The 16,196-nt window shown below is 39.5% G+C and overlaps 1 pseudogene; it reads right to left on the minus strand.

The window, feature by feature from the left end:
- Positions 1-718: 718 nt before the first annotated feature.
- Positions 719-15,156, minus strand: LOC117979773 (ubiquitin-conjugating enzyme E2 W-like; annotated as a pseudogene).
- Positions 15,157-16,196: the final 1,040 nt, after the last annotated feature.

Genomic DNA, 16,196 nt, shown 5'->3' on the forward strand with positions numbered 1-16,196 from the left:
ACTTCAGAGATTGAGGAACTATATACAACAAATGAATTTATTTTCACCATAGGGATAACATAGTGTACCTCTCTGCCAGTGTTACTTGAAAATCTTCCATGTCAAAACAACTTGACAGCAGATATAAACTATTAAATAAATATACAGTGATCTTTCATTACAGTCCTTTAAAGACGCATGATAATTCATGCTGTTAACCTTAGGATCACAGTGCACAGAATCCAAATATAAACAGTTGGGGAGACTTTTAGAGTAATGTTGGATCCCTCACTTTATTTATATTCCCACTGTAACTGATAAGTTCATTTCATAGGCCCTATCATGCATTAATCATTGAGTGGCAGGAGTTAATGAAAATTGTTCCTGTTACAACGTCCATTGCTGGCAATGAACGTACCAAAACCGCCAAGGAAGTCATTGTTATTGCACAATACGTGAGGACCTGGAACTTTTCCAAAAGCTTAAAAAATAAAAATAAAAATGGAATTATATTTGACATTCCCTGACACCTGCATTAATACTGTATGACTAATAAAAGCATGTCAGTTGCCTGGACTGAATCAGCGATCAACATGTGCCCAGAATGCACACAAGTAAAAATGCAGTAAAAGGATGTAGTCTTCATTGCCTATAGGTCACTTCCAGTCAAAGACTGAATGATCAAAGTGCTCATTTTCTCAATAGGACTATCTTCTGTAGGAGGATCATAATAGTGGCATCAACAAGCATCTTCATGATACCACCATTTTGTTTTCTTTGGATTCTTGTTACGTGTTCGCACATAAAAAGAATTATCTGGTGGTCGTCTCTTTTCTTTGCAGCTGGAAAGCATGCTAATAATGCTAAGACAAACTGATTGGACTGAGAGCGCTGGGAACCAGTCTTCTGTTAGAATGGATAAACAGGTATGACCATTGCTATAATCATGAAGATGAACAGTAATATTTTCACTGGTAAACATGACTGTGTAATTGAATTTTGAACAGTCTTTTCATTTAAAGTCATCCCAGGAGGTGGGGGGTCATTTTGCAAAGCCAACAATTATTTCTGTAGTCATTGAGACTGAAATAATTCTTAACCAACAACAGAAGCGCAACACTTTGGCATAACGTACCTCAGTCTAGAAATAAAAGGTATTGGTCTGAAAAGAAAATTATACTGCCTTTTTTTTTTGAGACGGAGTCTCACCCTGTTGCCTAGGCTGGAGTGCAATGGCATGATTCATTGCAACCTCTGCCTCCCGGGTTCAAGCGATTCTCCTGCCTCAGCCTCCCAAGTAGCTGGGACTACAGGCACGCACCATCACGCCCGGCTAATTTTTTATATCTTAGTAGAGACAAGGTTTCACCATGTCGGCCAGGCTGTTCTCGAACTCCTAACCTCGTGATCCGCCCACCTCAGCCTCCCAAAGTGCTGGGATTCCAGTGCCCGGCCTTAGATTTAAAATTTAATGCAGGAATAGAAAACCAAATACTGCATGTTCTCCCTTATAAGCGGGAGATCAACAGTGAATACACACGGACATAAAGATGGAAACAATGCTGGAGCCTTCTAGAGGGGAAGGCAGAGAGAGGAGCAAGGATCAAAAAACCACCTATCGGGTACTATGCTCGCTACCTGGGTGACGGGATCATTTGTATTACAAACTTCAGTGACATGCAATTTATCCATGTAACAAACATGTACATGTACCCTCTGAAATGAAAAAGTTGAGAAAAAATATTTATGATTTAAGGCCAACTGGGGGCCAGAGTTGAGGGCGACTAGTAAATGTCTGCTAATTATGGCCTCTCTAAGCTTAACCATATATAAAAATGACACTGTGTTGGTAAAGAATTGATTTGGAAAATAAAGTGAGTCATAGGTAAAATGAATTTAAAATGATAGCCCCAAATGAAATAATATTATGGAAAGCAATTCCATAAATCTAGCTTGTTCAATACTTTATAATGTGAAATAGAATACTTAAAACAGCCACAGTCTTTGATACAATCAAATAACCAATAAATTCTGCCAATTTGGGCTTCCTAAAATTCTCCTGGGGGCCAAAATCATCCATTTTGTATGGTCATGTAGCTATACAGTTAATGCCAAAGATCCGGGGCTTTTTTCCTGCAAGTTTTTACTTTTGGTGACTGAATGGAAATGCCACTCACTACTCTTTGCAAAAGTAAGATTTTCGTGGATATCTTGCTCTTTATGATTTCAAGAAGCAGATAAATATTCTTCATGAACTGTTTTAATGATATAGCAATCCAGAATAAAGATTTGGTATCACAAAGAAGTGATTCTATTCTAAAATTTCATTTTGAATTTTCTGGTCACAGTGTTGTAGGGAGGCATGGTTAAGTATTAAAATGAAGCACTTGCTTAAACCAAAGGGGATTTCCTAATCAGAAGTGAAAGCCTCCTGATACTCTGCTGCAGGCGTGTGATACTGCAGCCCTTCTCTAAGTGCATATCTCACATTCAAAGTCATTTCTCCATGCCTGTCAAGTGAACTGAACCTCCTGATTGTCTGTCTAGGACAGTGATCCATTTCTAATGTATGAGGCTACAGTTTTTGAACTCATAAACTGTAAACTGTATTAAATAAACTGTCTCCTGATTGATGAGTGCTGCTCTTATAGGCTAATTTCTCATCTAAACAGTGATATGAAAATTCTTGCTAAAGGGTTGGTGACAGGACTAAACGGGGGTAATAGCAGACTTAATCAAGAAAGACAAATGGGATTCATTAACAACTGGCACTCAGCAGACAGTCTTCAGAGACTTCTCAGCACAATCTCATTGGTCCAATCGAAAATAATTGTGTGCTGCTTTTATCACTGAATGCAGAACAAGGCCAGTGAAAAATTCTATTGGTGATATTAAGTAGAATTCAAATTCGGATTGAATTTTGTGCCAGGCAGCCCATCTCTGGATGAGAGGAATGGAGGGGGAAAAATCGTGGCTTTCATGCTGGGATTTTTTTTCTCTGATTGATCAGTTTTCCCATATTGCTCATTCCACTCCGGTATCTTAATCAACTGGATCTTGCCCTAACTGGCAGGGATGTCTATGCCAGAGGCATCTGGTCTCTGGCTGGCTTAAGAATTGGCACATGGTTTATTTTGTCCAAGCTTGCTGAGCTCCACTTCCAGTAATGCCTGTCTTATTGAGCTGTTTAGATTTGGCTTGTGCGGTAGAGATGGCTAACTCTCTACCAGAGCATGCTCCCCTTCCGCAGTATAGAGAGTTTCCTAGGAAGTTCCTTCTAAATCAGGATCTATGTTTCCCAGTCCCCCTGCATTTACGTGAGGGAAGTGTGACTAAGCTGTTGCCAGTGGTTTCCAGGCCAAAGAAATGCATGCCATTTCCAGACCTGTCATGTAATACTTTCACACTTAGTCTTTCACCCTCTATTTTTCCGATCTGTCAGCCAGAATTAGAGGATCCAGCAGATCCAAGCCACTTGTAAATGATGAAGCCACAGACAGAAGGAACATGAGTCATATGTGGGAAGAGTAGTGGATTTTACATGAAGGAGAAATAGTTCTCACGTTACACCACTGAGAATTAGGGGTTTATTTGTTGTGGCATCTAACTTTACTTTGATTGAGGCAGCTAGTTTTAGGTCTGCCTTTAGACCTATTGGCTTTGGTGACCTTACTTCTTTTTTTTCTTTTTTTTTTTTTTTTTCCGGAGTCTTGCTCTTGTCACCCAGGCTAGAGTGCAATGGCAAGATCTCAGCTCACTGCAGCCTCCGCCTCCTGGGTTCAAGCGACTCTCCTGCCTCAGCCTCCCGAGTAGCTGGGATTACGGGCGCCCACCACTAAGCCCAGCTAATTTTTGTATTTTTAGTAGTGACAGGGTTTCACCATGTTGGTCAGGCTGGTCTTGAACTGCTGACCACGTGACCCGCCCGCCCTGGCCTCCCAAAGTGCTGGGATTACAGGTGTGAGCCACCGCGCCCGGCCGTGACCTTACTTCTTCTTTTTTTTTTTTTTTGAGACAGAGTCTCGCTCTGTTGCCCAGGCTGGAGTGCAGTGGTGCGATCTCGGCTCACTGCAAGCTCCACTTCCTGGGTTCAGGCCATTCTCCTGCCTCAGCCTCCAGAGTAGCTGGGACTACAGGTGCCTACCACCATGCCTGGCTAATTTTTTGTATTTTTAGTAGAGATGGGGTTTCACAATGTTAGCCAGGATGGTCTGGATCTCCTGACCTCATGATTCGCCCACTTCGGCCTCCTAAAGTGCTGGGATTACAGGGGTGAGCCACCGCGCCCAGCCCTTACTTCTTAACTGACCTCCTTAGCTTTTGATTTTGTGTACAGTTAGGCTTTAAGGCATGTGTACCCTTCTGGCTTGGGCTTGTGAACTCTAAGCTCCATTTTTGGATGAGGATTTCCCATTGGCCTGCTTCCCCCCTAGAGCCCATTCTCAGGTACCCAGGTATAACGTGTGCCCCACCCCACCCCAAACTGTCAGTGAGAAAAATGAGATTGGACACACATAGTTGAAGCCAATTAACATCTTGTTTTTAGTTTTTTTTTCTTTTTTTAATCTTTAGCATCAAGAGGTTATACAGGAATTTTATGGAAATAGCTATCTGGTCAGATTAAGGGGAAGCAGCAACTGCGGCCCAGAAGTTTTAAATGCTGCTTAACCCGCTCTCCTCTAGGCTGCACTTCTGGGGTTATTGGGCTGACAACAGCTGGACCATTCTGAGACCCTTACTATGGCAGATGCTGTTGTGGCCTGCCCATATTCTTTCAACTCCCACTGTTCCGTTACACATCAGTGGTGTCTACTGCAAGATACTGCTATTCTCCTCCTTGGCGTTTTATCTTGACAGGTCTGAAGTGCCGCTGAGGGCAGGCTGTAGCCCATGACAGATGAGGGTTAGGGGATTAAAAACGCAGCCTCCTTGTCCCTCAGCAGTGGATAACTCTGAGGCATGCTCTACGTTGTCTCTCGCAGTGCCTAGTGGGGCTGAGCCTCAACTGCAGCCAGCTATAATGCACATGTCATGGTCTCCCTTCCCTTCTATGTTTTAGTTCCCTATTTCTCTACTGGGGCTTCCTAAGATTACCACCCAAATGAACTACTTGTGCTCAGATCCTTATTGCTAGATCTGCTTTTGGGGAATCCAGCCTAAGACACTGACAGTCTTCCTTTTCATTTTAGGGATTATGACATCAGCTATTTTTGAACATGAGCCAATCAACTGATGGGAAGTAGCTGCTGATCTCTGATGTAGTGAATTATAATCTGCTAAATAGGAGAAGTAAAAACAGCTGATATATAAATTTGATATATAAATTAGTATGCTGCATTAAAGCTAATTAAAGCTGAGAATTATATAGAAAATAATTTTTTGGTGTATGTGGACACTGTGAGAGCTGTAATCACAGATACACTTCATCTAGTTGAAGCAACTTCAGGAAATGTGGTCACTCCATCTGTTTTTTCTGCTCTCTTTTGAGGGTTCAACTGTATTGTTCTAGATATGACATCAAGGGACATTATGGCGACTCTACACTTGAGGATGAAAATTTCCATTTGAAGAACAAGTTACCTGCACCTGGCAGGTGCAGTGACCTGGCAGCTGCCTCAGAAGTGGCAGCTCTTGCTGCCAGCTCTGCTCTGATCTATGCTTCTGCAAGCCATACTGCCTAGTGGATATGCCAGTGTGGCTGGGTAACGGTTTTTATCTTTCCTACAATCTCTCAGGTGCCTTATACCCCCAAATAAATACCCAATCTTAATAACAATTGTGTGCTTCTAGGATAATATATCAAGTCATTTAACATAAGTACAAAAATAAATATAAAAACAAGTGAAAACATCAGGCTTGTTATCCACTGCGGTTTTAGCGCAAGTCCATCTCTCCATCCACTTTCTGCAGATAGCTGCTGTGAAGCCCTTCCGAATAAGAAATTCTGGAGCTGTTTCAACTCTAGGTACAAATACAGCCACAGCATGAGTGAGTGGCATGAACAAGTTTTACCCTAACTTCGTGCCCTCTCCAAGATCTTTGTGCTTTCAACTGCCCCTTCCCACACATTTGGCAGCCTCCCTCCAAGGCTTTATGCGAGCCGTATTTCCCATGCCTCTCCCATCACTAGATGATTGTGAGAGTGAAATATGAGTCTAGCCACAGAAGATAACATAATCTTTACATTTTCAGCAAAAGCAGGTGATAGCATATATTTGCCCTTCAGACACCTGAGGCGACTCTAGCCACACCCCCCTCAACTTCTCTAGGACCCATAATAATGAGTAAGTCGAGTGGAGATCGCAACTTTGAGGGTAAACAGCCAAACACCCCTCAGCACCTACTGATGCCTGTGTTATCGCCCTGAAGGATTTCTTCAGGTTTTGAAGAGCGACCTGAGAGAGCTTTCTTGCATTGATTCTAGCCCCTGAGTTGTTGGAAGGGACACTTCTCAGTATGGCAAAGTATTTCATTCCCTGAAGCTAAGGCTTAGCAGATGTCTCCTGATGAAAGCCACTAAGCAAAGGCTTGAAAAATCACCTAAAACTATAGAAACGCAGGGAAGGTGCTAATTGAAGCAGGAGAGCCTGGGCTTCTAGTGAAATTCTCAGAAATAAAAAAAACAAGAACTCAGAATGTGATTAGAGAAGTCTCACTGGATGCCATGGGATAAATAATATGTATATAATATATGAGATGTGTATATATATTTATATATTTATACACATCATGCATAGTATATGTATCTATATCCTTTTATTTAAATAATGATGGTACACTATACACTGTTATGTACACTGTTTAGCCACCTAATGCTAAATCTGGGGACTGTTTCATAGCTCTCCTTATAGAAAAGTCTTGTTATTTTCTACATATATAAATATAATGAATTTATGAATATGGTTATTAATGTTACAAAAAGGTTATATCATTACTAGATTTGATCTCCGACATGTAATCATTGTTCCTGCAGTTAATCATAATGCAACTTCAAGCCAATTTAGTAACTTTCAAGTATTCATATTTTCTAAAGCACCCCAAAATTTAATTAAATATGAGTTTTAATGGTGAGACTAATGTGGAGACTGCTGATACCTCACGTATCTTTTAAAATAGATGTTTAGAACTCAAAATATTGTGACCATTAATAACGTGACTTAAAAAATATTTAGAATCAATCATTAGTAAGAAATCACATATAGTTAAAGTGAGATAATATGATTAAGTAGAACTCTATAATTTGTTAACAGGCTTTTGTGTTTGCCTAATATGACTAAGGAGTTTACATTAGAAATTTGAAGCTATTTGATTGAAAAGGCAAATTTGCCCTGCAATGTTGAGTTTAGATTACTTTTCCTAACTTCTCTTTATACTTATACCTTGCTGTGGTAGAACCCATAATAATTAAAAAAAATTTAAAGAAAGAATTAACCGATGTTCTGGAGAGTGCGTAACACGCACATTTTGCCATAGTTTTTTTCATATGTAAATTCATATCTTATCATGAAGCAACCTACAAAAGATGATTTCTATTAATATGTTTGATGTATATTTTTTCCCACAGGATCTCAGCTGGTGTGTATTTTCTTCCTCTGTGGATTCTGCCCACCATCAAGTACCATGTCTCGCATATCATAGACACAGAGAAATAATAGTCGCTGAATTGTACCATGCTAAATCTGATATTAAAAATCATTCTTTATTTGTGAACAGAAATAGCTTCCTATCCTCTAGGTAACAACGATAACAAAAATTCAAAGAAGTTTCTTTCTTTGGGGTTGCAAGTAACAGGAACTGAGTGAAACACGGTACTGAAATAGAAAACTATCTAATAGTGATCACTAAGTAGAAATGACACTTTACATGATTTTTGGGTCTGACTCACTGCTTTTGGGAAACTGGAAACTTTATTGAAAAGTCTGATCTTTACAGCATGACAAAAACTCCTTGGGAAATATGTAACAAAAAGTCCCAGAGATAATTTTGGCACTGAATAGAGAAAAATTTACTGGAGTGGGAGACCAGGAGTGCAAAATCGGAGATGGCCGTTGTGCTGAAAAGGGACAAGCAAACCATGTGGAAAACATCTCTCTGTCTTCTGTAATAGAAAGGATACTTTTAGAGAAGTATAACTGAGGCTGCAAAAGTAGATACAACTTATATTTGAGACCTATGATAATTCCCTTATCTTGGGGAAATTATTTAACTGGTTAGTTTCTTTATGTATGAATTGGGGATAAATATCTACTTATTTATTTAATCGTGAGGATTAAATGAGAGAATTTGTGCAAACCATCTAGCTGTTCTAGCATACAGTAAGTGCTCATCAATGTTAGATATTGTTATTACCTATTCTATAAATGAGAATGGGGAAATTGTCCATTTGAGTAGGTTCCTGGCCAGACTGTGGAATGGTCTATTTCTAATCAGCATTCCAGCTGTCAATAGGGAGGGCAGTTGGCCAAACACTGCCTTAGGATAGCAAATGATGAATGATTGCCTTTCTGAAGGGAAATCAGATCCTCCTCCTGTTGATGTCACTGAAACACAACAAAGCATGCCAAGAGGGCCTCTGATGCTGTTGTGAAAGCAGAGGTATACAGTGATAGGTTCGAGATGAGTATGTTACAGCACCATGAGAGTCATTAGGACCTCTAAAATGAATCCTTAGGCTTCCCAGGACACTATGCAGACCTTCGCTAGTCTATCTAGTTCTTAAAAGGAAACACCAACATCTGTTTTACCTCTGTAGCATGGCAGTGAGCAATCATATAGAAGTGATAAAGAGCAGTTAAAGCTACAACTAGTTAATCCATTTCTCTCTCTATTTATGTTAATATAGGTTGACAGACTGGAATGCCAACCAGTGTGTGGACAGTAAGGGATATGCTTTAAGGAGGGGGTTGGCTTGAGTCCACTGGGTTGTGATGTGCCCAGAAGGGATGCCCATAAGAATACACGAGAATAGAGGTTCCAAGGCTGCCAAATTAAGGTCATTCATTACTAATGGAACTTGGGAATTATCAACTGTGAATTAGAGCTGGATGGTGCTAAGCATAAGCAGAAATGGAGGAGGAGGAGGAGGAGGGTATGCCATAGAGACATCTGGTACTGAGAAGAGATAAGAGCTGAGGCCACAAATACTGATATTCCCTACCCGAGGTCAGGAGTTCGAAACCAGCCTGGCCAACTTGGCAAAACCCTATCTCTACTAAAAATACAAAAATTAACTAGGTGTGGTTGTGTTTGCCTGTAATCCCAGCTACTCAGGAGGCTGAGGCATGAGAATCGCTTGAGCCTGGGAGGCTGAGGTTACAGTGAGCTGAGATCATGCCATTGCACCCCAGCCTGGGTGACAGAGCAAGACTCTGCCTCAAAAAAAAAAAAAAATGATATTCCCACACCTACCCAGGAAAAGGCAGGTTCTAAAAGAAGAATGTCAAATTGGGCAGAGACAGACTGACTGTCAGAGATTTCCAAGCAGTGCCCCTCTAATTCTGGATACTCTACAAAGGGCTAGAGGATAAAGGGACATTTCTTCTCCCCAGACACTCTGCTAAAATTTGCCCCCACACTGAGCACTTGCTCATTCAGGCACTTCCCACTTGGTAAATGAATTGGAGGCATCAGACCCTTTCAGCTTCGCCTGGACTGATATCTGGCATGTATCATTTCCTTCTTTCCACAATTTTCCATTGTCAAATCATCCATTAAATTGGATTGAGTCTGCCTAAGCCAGCCTGTCTTGGAGTGCTCAGGGGAGATTACTTTGAAAGGAACAAGACCTTGGCTGTCAGGCAGGTTAGCACAAGCTCTCACCGCTTGGCTTCTCACCTCGCAGAGGTCCTGTGACATCTCAGAGGGCTCCAGCCGCCTAGCATGATTTCTCCTCTCAACGCCCTTCTTTCCCTGGCTCAAAAACTGTGATTACCCTCTATTCTAGCCTCAAGACCTTTTTGTTTTCTTTTTTAAAGGAGACGTTGATAGGACAGAGGACAAGTAGCAGAAAATGTGAGGCATCCTTTGACGTTTTATGTTCAAGTCTCACTATGTAAACTTCTGAGATAATCTTCCCAACAGGTGTTAGATAATTTGGGAAAGAATTTTAACTATGAGACTTCAACTAGTGTTTCTGTCAAAAATCACTTGTTTAAAAATTGGAAAAGGAAAGTGGCATCAGAGCAAGATGAATTAGCTCCCTGCTTTTAGAGACAACTGAAACACATTTTTCTTTTACTGATCACTTTCCAGGGGAAGGTGTCTCCTCACCCAGGGCACGATGGCAGCATTGTGGTCAGTAAGCATGAAAGGCATGCCAACTTCAGTGAAATGGAAAGCTGGCAGCTTTCATGATCTGTCCTTGGTCACACTCCATGTGGGTGACAGAGCTGTTGCACTTCAAACAAGAGCCCATAACCATCAGGAACTGAGAGTTGGAAGGGATTGGTAGGAAGGCTTGGGGCAAACAGACACAAACTAAAAGCATGTATCCCAGTGTCGTAGTCCTGCTTTGGGTCTAGGAAAACTTTGTTTGCAAATTCATCTAGAGTCTTTTTTTTTTCCTTAAATATTGATATTGTAGTTTCACGAGGTTGAAGAGGTGATGGTTTCGCCTGTCTCAAATCCAAACTTAAAATTCACAGGATTCACAAATTACCCTATACTTTCATACATTTGTTATGCCTTTTAAAACTAATTTCTATAACTCCCCCTGCAAACTAAATCTTAATAATATTTTGAATATGTCTAATATGTGTTTGGTCATAGTTGCCCTAATCTGCTCCCCTTTCTCATCCTTGTCTTCGTTCAGATTGTCATTATCACTCAGTTGTTGACATGATCTCTTAATTGGTGTCCCTACCAACAATCTTGCCCCTGCAAACCACCTTCTATAATGCTGAAAAAAAAATGCAATTTTTCTCCAAAATGAAGTCGATCATGCATTTTTCTCTTAAATATCCTTCAATCCCTTCTCATTGCTTATTATCTATTATACTAGACTTCCTCTGAATGAACACAAGCCAGTGCAAGCCAGCTCAGGGATCCCATGAAAAGTTACCATGAGCTGCTCTACTCCACCTCATGAATCCTTCCTTGGTGTGTCCTTACACCTGCTCTTTGGATTCCCTGCTTTGATTCCCTCCTTGGCCCTCCCTCAATCTTGTTGCTTGGATTGAAAATTCAGTTTTAGATATATTAACCTGGCTTCAGGTTGAACTCCCTCCAGACATAACTTCCCATACTGCAACTAGTTTCATGCACTACAAAGTTGCATACATTCATTTGTCCATCCATCCACCTATTCATTCACTTAAAAAATAGTGTCAAGCACTATATTAAACATCAAATATGTTGAACGATATACCTTGCTCAACTTAAATTGCTTACACTGTGGTAGAAGATGAAGACAAATTGTATGGTATCAAAGGACATTCTCAGAGGAAATGATATCTAAGGTGACAACTCAATGATAAGCGGAAGGTAGGCAAGAGAAGAAAGAGGAAAGAGTGTTTCATAGTGTAGCAAGGTCTTGCAGAAGAACTCTCCAAGGGTAGAAACTGTATCAGAGAGAATAAATGGCAAGAGATGAGGCTGAATAGCTAAGCATCATTCACATCATGAAGGGCCTTACCTACTGTGAAGTGATAGGACTTTATTCTGAGGCCAATGAGGAGTCATTGAGGCTTTCAAGAAGGGGAGACATTCATTCATTTGAATTGCAGGAGGATTATTCTAGCTTTGTATATAGATTGATTTGAGGTGGGTAACACTGAAACCAGGGATAACTGGTGAGTGTAAAGCACTGTGGTGAGCACTACCAGTAACCTAGGCTAGTATAGTAGCAATCTTGGTGGAAATGATTGCATGGATGTGACAGATATTTAGGAGACAAAATTAAAAGGATTTGGTGGCTGATAAGAAAAGGAGAATAAAATAATAATAAAAAATTATAATGACTAGCATTTCTTGAGTACTTACATGTACAAAGAACTATTTTCCTGCTTTATGTACATGATCTCATTTCATCCTCACACATTTTTTGGGGTAGATACTATTTTTATCCCTATTTTCAGATGAATAATCTCAGGCACAGGGGAATTACATGACTTGACCAAGGCCATGCAGTCAAGAGGGAGAACTAGGATGCAAACTAAGGTAGTTTACTATCAGATCCTGCATTATATTATTTTTATAGATTCAGAGGATACATATGAAGGTATGTTACACGGATATATTGCATAATGGTTTGGATTTCTAGCATTTTCATTACTTGAATAGTGAATGTTGGACTCAATAGGTAAATTTTTTACTCTTACCTTCCTCTTATTCTCCCTGCTTTTGGAGTCCCCAGTGTCTATTATTTCCCTGTGTATGTCCATGTGTACCCATTGTTTAGCTCCCACTTACAAGTGAGAATATGTGGTATTTGATTTTTTTGTTTCTGAGTTATTTCACTTGGGATAATGGCCTCCAGCTCCATTCATGTTGCTGCAAAAGATATTATTTTATTCTTTTTTTATGTCTGAGTAGTATTCCATAGTGTATATGTACCACATTTTCTTTAACCAGTCATCCATTGATGGACACAGGTTCATTCCAAGACTTTGCTATTGTGTATAGGGCTGCCATAAACATACTAGAGCGTAAAATTTCTTTTCCTTTGGGTAGATACTCAATAATGGGATTGCTGGGTCAAATGGTAGTTCTACTTTTAGTTCTTTGAAAAATCTCCATAATGTTTTTCATAGGGATTGTGCTAATTTACATTCCCACCAACAGTGTCTAAGCATTCCCCTTTCTTTGTATCCTTGCTAACATCTGTTTTTTAACTTTTTACTAATAGTCACACCGACTGGTATGAGATGATAACTCATTTGGCTTTAACTTGCATTTCTCTGACGATTAGTGATGTTGAGCATTTTTTCCATGTTTGTTGGCTGCTTGTGTGTCTTCTTTTGAGAAATGTCTGCTCATGCTCTTTGCCCACTTTTTAGTAGGGTCACTTGTTTTTCTCTTGCTGAGTTGTTTGTGTTCCTTGTATAAAAATACGTAGAAATACATTTAACCAAGGGGGTGAAAGATCGCTACAAGAAGAACTAAAAAACACTGATGAAAGAAGTTGTAGATGACACAAATAGGAAAACATCCCATGCTCATGGATTAGAAGAGTCAGTGTTGTTAAAATGATCATATTACCCAAAGCAATATACAGATTCAATGCAATTTCTATTAAATAACCAACACCATTTTACACAGAATTAGAAAAAAGAATCTTAAAATTCATATGGAACCAAAAAAGAGCCCAAATAGCCAAAGAAGTCCTGAGCAAAAAGAACAAAGGTGGAGGCATCACATTACCTGACTTCAAATTCTACAATAAGGTTATTTTAAGTAACCAAAGCACTATGGTACTGGTATAGAAATAGACACATAGATCGATGGAACATAATACAGAACCAAGAAATAAAAGCCACATACCTACAACCAAATGATCATTGGCAAAAAGTCCACAAAAATACATAATGGAGAAAAAACACCCTATTCAACAAATAGTGCTGGAAAAATTGGATAGCCATATGCAGAAGAATGAATCTAGACCCCTATCGCTCATCATACAGAAAAATTAACTCATGATGGATTAAAGACTTAAATGTAAGAACTGAAATTATAAAAATCCTATAAGAAAACCTAGGGAAAACTCTTCTGGACATTGGCCTAGGCAAAATATTTATGATTAAGACCTCAAAAGCAATTGTAAACAAACAAACAAACAAAAACCACCATGAATAATAACAAAAAAAACCCAAAATAGAAAAATATAACCTAATGAAACTAAAGAGTTTCTGAGCAGCAAAATAAACTATCGATACAGTAAACAGACAACCTACAAAATGGAAGAAAATATTTGCAAATTATGCATACACTGAAGCACTAATATCCAGAACCTGCATTCTTGGCCACTATACTAGATTGCCTTAGGAAGATTAGCAATACCCACTCTTAACTCTGGGGCAGGCTGGCCCATCTCTCTTTCATTACATACTAGGTGCCAAAGTACTAGATATTTATAAATTTCGCTGGAACATAGTTTCTCAGGGGGACCATGGTGAGTGCTTCTTGGCAAGGCTGTAGAAATACCAAGTTTTATATTTTTCTTAGAAGAGGCCATCTGCTTTGCAATCTATCAGGTTGTGCTGGAATTAGTAATTGTTTGGTTTCAAGATACAGACATTAAGGGGATGGATACTCCATTTACCGTGAGGTGATTATTATACATTGCATGCCTGTGTCAAAAAATATCTCACGTACCATATTAATATATACAGCTATGTACCCGCAGAAATAAAAAGTAAAAAATTAAGCAAAGTAAAACAATCAAACAAAAAGAAACAGATATTAATCTACACCACCTCAAGTAATGATGAGCCTAAATTCAAGGGACTGAATTATCAGGAACAGAGCTGAACCTAGACTAGGAACTGGAAAATCAGAAACAACTTTGGCTTCTCTCAGTCTCCATGGACATTTGTCTCTTCTTGTAACATCAAGTTACTGGTTCTCATGCTTCTTTCCCTAAACCTATTATCTCTGCTTCTCTCAGTATATTCACGGATAAAAATGACTTCTAGCTCTAAATCTATATGACCAAGGATGACAGTCTCTACCTCCCCAACCTCTGTACTTCTTAGAACAAATTCTAAAGAAAAGAAGCCTATTGGTTCACTTGAATCATGTATACAACTCTCATCTCAGCTGTGATACAAGCAAGACCACACAGAATCACCATTTCAGAAGGCAATGAGGGTGAAGGTAGATTCGCTTAGAAGGAAGCGTGGGCAAGAAGGGAAAGATGGTGTTTGTTAGTTTAGTCTTAAATATTTCACTCTTTTTGCTTTTTAGGTGGGAGCATGTTGTTGCATGTGGTGATGTGGCCACATCTCTTCTTTATCTGTATTGTTCCTCGTGCAAAGCTCCCACTTATGGTTCTAAAGAGTTCCATGTCTGACTTCTGACACATACTGAAGTATGTCATTTGACATAGCTGCCCTCTCCTATCTCTATAGTCACTTATTTAATTCTATCCCTTGTTTCTAACTGTATTACCATGAGAGCTCCATGACTGATCTCTTTGCCTTCAATTTCTCTTGACTCTAGTTCTTTCTGTTCTTCCTTCATATTGCTACCAAAGTGATATTTCCAAGACACCAATCAAATTATGTCATTTTTTTCATTTTAAAAATAGCTTTTACAGAGGTCTAAGAGAATATGGCAAAAAAGGCCAAGAGGCAATTGCATGTGATTATTAAGCATTGCATGCCTGTATCCAAGTACCTCATGTACCCCATAAATATATATATACCTATGTATCCACAAAAATAAAAAGTAAACGATTAAACATAACTATTTATTCTCTTCTACACTTTCCTAATGAGGCTACTTGCATTCCTTTTTGGGCATATTCTCTTACTACTCTGTACATATAAACAATGTGCACTTTTTCTTTTTCTGACGTGGGGTCTTGCTATGTCATCCAGACTGGAGTACAGTGACATGATCATGGCTTACTGCAGCATTGACCTCCTGGTGTCAAGCAGTCCTCCCACCCCAGCCTCTCACATAGCTGAGATTACAGGTGCACACCACCATGCCTGGCTATTATTTTTTTGGAGAGACAGGATCTCACTATGTTGATCAGGCTGGTCTTAAACTCCTGGCCTCAAGTGATCCTCCCACCTCAGCCTCACAAAGCACTGAGATTGAAGGTGTGAGCCACTGCACCCCACCCACGTATGAACTTTTAAACAGCAAAATTTCCCCCTTATCTTCCTCTTCATCCAGACAACTGCTACTTAATCTCAAAATCTAATTCTTATTTGATTTTCTTAGAAAAAAATCCTTGCTAGTTTCTCCTTAACATTAATACCCCTCACCTTTGCCACACCCTATCCTAAGTTAGGTCTAGAAAATTTTGATAAAGACGCTCCCACCCACATTGAATGGGATTTTCCATCTTGCTATGCCGGTGACAGCTTTGAACAATTAAAAAAAAACTTCCTCTATTGGATGACCTAATGAATGTGTCACTGTTAATAGATACATTTGAAATGACCTTGGCATTATCTAGTTCAACTCTCTCAGTTTGTAAGTTAGAAGGCCCAGAAAACAGAAAAGTTATACATTATTATGGCTACATGGAGAGCAATATCAGAACCAGA

This window comes from Pan paniscus, chromosome 1 (assembly GCF_029289425.2).
Source record: "Pan paniscus chromosome 1, NHGRI_mPanPan1-v2.0_pri, whole genome shotgun sequence".
Lineage (NCBI taxonomy): Eukaryota > Metazoa > Chordata > Mammalia > Primates > Hominidae > Pan > Pan paniscus.